Source organism: Triticum dicoccoides, chromosome 1B, assembly GCF_002162155.2.
Source record: "Triticum dicoccoides isolate Atlit2015 ecotype Zavitan chromosome 1B, WEW_v2.0, whole genome shotgun sequence".
Lineage (NCBI taxonomy): Eukaryota > Viridiplantae > Streptophyta > Magnoliopsida > Poales > Poaceae > Triticum > Triticum dicoccoides.
The window spans coordinates 237,148,793-237,153,941 of NC_041381.1; positions in this window are offsets into that span (position 1 = coordinate 237,148,793).

Here is a 5,149-nt window from a genome sequence, read left to right on the forward strand (position 1 = left end):
TTCCGGGAGCACAAGGGTATCTCCAGGCTATCTATGCTGACCCCACTCAGGAGGATTCACGGACTCGCACCACTGCTGAGATGCTCGAGGATAAGGACCGTGAAAATCGGGCCTTGAGGTTAGAGCTCTTCAATACCCGTGCTGACCACTGGGCCACATTGACTCGGTTCGCACCGGCGGTGCAAGCTGGATATTCGGATATGCGCGGTCTCTATCCGGTGAGATCTGCTCTGCCAGACGTGATGGGTTGGCGTGATGTAGGAGGCATCACCCCACCTCGCGGTCCCCGCAGGCCACCGTCTGTTGGTCCAAGACCTCATCCTAGTCCCTATGGTCCACAAGCTCCACGAGATCGTCTGTTTCCGGATGATCATGTTGAGCTTCCAGGCTATGGAGGTGACTTCTACGAGGACTACTACGGATCGGTGAGTTAGTGGTAGTATCACTAGTTCGCACTATCTGTGTCGACTATCGTCCCGCGTGACTCGTGGGATATGACCTAGTTTGTACTCTTTCCGGAGGTGTAGAAAAATAATGTATAGGAGCTTGGGATGCCTCCGATGAGATGTAATCCTCTTTTCACCGTAATAGTACTTTGTTTGGTCTTGTACTAAACCCTGTATGGTGTGTATGACGATGGAATAAAGAAGCAGTTTCTGTATCTACCATGTCATACGGATGATCATCTTGCATTTCGAGTTACTCCTTACATTATGTATCCTATGTCGGAATTTTATCATCCTGACTAAATCATTGTCTTGTTTACCTAGGATGGTCAACACGCGCACTAACCCTGCTCCTCAAGAGCAGGCCGAAGGCAGTGAAGTCAGGAATGCAAATCTGCCTCATCCTCCTTCCCTAGCCGAGGTTATGATGGAAGCTGAGAGAAACAAGCGGGAGACCAACCGTTTGTTGGAGCGTATTGAACAGAACACAGCACACCATCAGAGGACTAACGTGGTGTCACTCAGTGATTTTAACAAATTACATCCACCCACGTTCCACCACTCCGTCGAGCCTCTCGACGCTGATGACTGGCTTCGCAGTATTTCTCACAAACTGCGTTCCGCGCTGGTAGCGGAGGCTGACAAGGTCACCTTTGCTGCATATCATCTTGAAGGCCCCGCCAGTCTATGGTGGGAGAATTATGGAGCTATGCGCCCAGCGGGCCATGTCACTACTTGGGCTGAATTCAGTGAGGCTTTCCGTGAACATCACATTCCGGAGGGTCTCATGGACCGTAAACGTGAGGAATTTTGCAATTTCACCCAAGGCCGACTCTCTGTGGATGCTTACAGCAGGGAGTTTGGTAACCTCGCACGATATGCAACTGAGGAAGTTTCTACTGATGCCAAGAAGCAAGCAAGGTTCCGTAAGGGACTTAGTCCTGAGCTTCGCCGCGACCTCCGTCTGCATGAGTGCACATCTTTTCAGAAACTTGTTAACAAAGCCATCAGTGCTGAAACTGGTCAGACTGATTATGACGCAACACGCAAGCATGGCCGTGACATGGGTTCCTCATCCGGTGCTGGTCCTCAGAAGCGCTGCATGTGGGTGCCCAACACCGCCCTGCCACCCAGGTTCACACCGAGGCCATCTTTCCAGACGCCTCGCCCTGTTCAATAGTCTGCTCCAGCCAAACCCTATGGGGGTCCAACCAACAATGTTCCTCCACGTACCAGTTCCGTGACTTGTTTCAAGTGTGGGGAATCTGGCCACTATATGCGTGAGTGTCCCCAGACCAACCCCAACCAATCTGCTAAAGGTGTTGGCCGTGGCAAGCCGACAGGAAAAGTGTTCCACGCCAAGCCTGCCACCGCTGCACGCGGCCATGTCAACTGTATCTCAGCCGAGGAAGCTCAAGAGGATCCCAACGTCGTTCTTGGTACGCTTCTTGTTAATTGCCACCCGGCATCTGTTCTTTTCGATATAGGAGCCTCTCATTCTTTTATATCCGAAAATTATGCTCGTTTGCATAACATCGCATTCTGTGACATGCCAATCTCTATGGTAATTCAAACTCCGGGGTCCAAATGGCAAACTTCTAGAGTAAGCCATGGAAATGAAATCCAAGTCGACAGACTAGTTTTCCTCACATCTTTGATAGCCCTTAAATCCTCAGATATTAATATCATTTTGGGTATGGACTGGATGTCAGCTCATCAAGCCAAAATTGATTGCTTCTCTAGGACTGTTCAACTCACCCATCCTTCGGGGAAGATAGTCAATGTATTGACCCGAATAGCCAAGCGACAGTTATATTCTCTTAACGCCAGCCCTTTGCCAGACCTTGAGGACGTTCCGGTAGTCCGTGACTTCCCGGATGTCTTTCCAGAGGAATTGCTAGGTGTTCCACCTGACAGGGATGTTGAGTTCGTAATAGACCTCATTCCAGGAACCGTTCCGATTGCTAGAAGACCCTACAAGATGGCACCACTGGAACTAGCCGAGCTTAAGAAACAACTCGATGAGTCCTTGAAAAAGGGTTTCATCCGACCTAGTTCATCTCCGTGGGCTTGCCCCGTCCTCTCCGTCAAGAAGAAGGATGGTACGGACCGGATGGTTGTAGATTACCGACCTGTCAATCTGGTCACAATCAAGAACAAATATCCGCTCCCCAGGATCAACGACCTGTATGATCAGCTCGCTGGATCCTCAGTCTTCTCCAAGATGGATTTGAGGTTGGGCTACCATCAAATCAAAATCAGAAACGGGGACATCCCTAAAACGGCCTTTGTTACTCGTTATGGCCAATACGAGTACACCGTCATGTCCTTCGGTTTAACCAACGCTCCAGCCACCTTTTCTCGGTTAATGAACTCAATCTTCATGGAGTATCTGGATAAATTCGTCGTAGTTTATCTCGATGATATACTCATCTACTCTAAGAACGAGGAAGAACATGCCGAACATCTAAGGCTAGTGTTGCAGAAACTTCGCGAGCATCGCCTTTATGCCAAGTTTTCCAAATGTGAATTTTGGTTGTCAGAAGTGACCTATCTGGGTCATGTAATATCTGGTAAAGGTATTGCTGTTAACCCTGAGCGAGTTCAAGCTGTCCTTAATTGGACTCCACCTGAATCGGTCAAGCAAGTTCGGAGTTTTCTGGGCTTAGCGAGCTATTGTCGTCGCTTTGTCGAGAACTTCTCCAAAGTTGCCAAACCTCTAACCGAACTCCTCAAGAAAGATAAGAAGTTCGAATGGACTCCACAATGTGAGCACAGCTTTCAGGAACTGAAAAGACGCCTGACTTCTGCTCCCGTACTGGTACCGCCAGACTTCTCCAAGGACTTTGTTATCTACTGCGACGCCTCGCGACAAGGACTAGGTTGCATCCTCATGCAAGATCGACACGTAATTGCTTACGCCTCACGGCAATTGCACCCACATGAGGAGAATTATCCTACTCATGATCTAGAGCTTGCAGCCGTAGTCTATGCACTTAAGACCTGGCGACATTACCTCCTCGGTAACCGTTGCGAAATATTCGCCGATCACCAAAGTCTGAAGTACATTTTCACCCAACCGGATTTGAATCTCAGGCAAAGACGTTAGGTTGAGTTGATCACAGATTTCGACTTAGGAATAACTTACACCCCAGGGAAAGCCAACGTCATGGCTGATGCACTAAGTCGTAAATCTTATTGTAACAACCTGATGTTACAAAAAAGTCAACCGCTTCTCCATGAGGAATGTCGGAAGCTTAACCTTCACATTGTTCCTCAAGGATTTCTTTCCACCTTGGTGGCGAAACCTACTCTTACGGATCAAATCATCGCTGCCCAGAAGCGAGATAAGGGAATAGCTAAGATCAAGGAGAACATTGCTAGCGGAGGTGCTAGTTGTTTCTCCATAAATGATCATGGTGTTGTGTACTTTGGGAACCGTTTAGTGGTTCCCAAGAACCAGCATCTACGACAGTTGATCCTTAAGGAGGCTCATGAATCTCCTCTCACCATTCATCCGGGTAGTACTAAGATGTATCAGAACCTACGCCAGAGGTTCTGGTGGACCAGAATGAAGAGAGAAATTGCTCAGTATATTGCTAATTGCGACGTCTGTCGTCGTATAAAAGCAGAGCATCAACGGCCTGCAGGCACCCTTCAACCCCTAGCTATTCCTGAATGGAAATGGGATAAAATTGGTATGGATTTCGTTACCGGTTTTCCCAGGACCAAGAGAGGGAATAATGCTATTTTCGTCGTTGTCGATCGTCTTTCCAAAGTAGCCCATTTCCTACCTGTTCGTGAGAGTATAACCGCTAGTCAGCTGGCAGACTTATACATCTCCCGGATAGTGTCTCTCCATGGTGTCCCTTTGGAAATTAACTCGGATCGAGGAAGTATTTTCACCTCTCGATTTTGGGAAAGTTTCCAAAATGCTATGGGAACCCGTCTCTCCTTTAGCACCGCTTTCCACCCTCAGTCGAGTGGTCAGGTGGAACGCGTCAACCAGATTCTAGAAGACATGCTTCGAGCCTCTGTTATCTCATTCGGAATGGATTGGGAGAAGTGCCTTCCATTCGCCGAATTCGCTTACAACAACAGCTATCAATCTAGCTTGGGTAACGCCCCTTTTGAAGTTCTCTATGGACGACGGTGTCGAACACCCCTTAACTGGTCAGAGACCGGGGAAAGACAATTCTTTGGCCCGGATATGATTCAGGAAGCAGAAGAGCAAGTTCGCATCGTTCGTGAAAAGTTGAAAACAGCCCAATCCCGTCAGAAGAGTCAATATGACCGAAAACATAAGGCTATGACTTTCGAGGTTGACGAGAAGGCTTACCTTCGGGTTACCCCTCTGAAGGGAACCCATCGTTTCGGTATCAAAGGCAAATTGGCTCCTCGTTACATTGGACCTTTTCGCATTCTCGCCAAACGAGGAGAAGTTGCCTACCAGTTGGAACTACCTCCGCAGCTCTCCAGAGTCCACGATGTCTTCCACGTTTCTCAACTCAGGCGTTGCTTTTCGGATCCTATCCGTGGAGTGGACCACGAAACGCTTGATCTCCAAGATAATCTTACATATCGAGAGTACCCCATTCGTATCCTTGATCAGGCCGAGCGTACCACTCGACGTCATAATATCAAGTTTCTCAAAGTACAATGGTCGCACCATTCTGAGGATGAAGCAACTTGGGAAAGGGAGG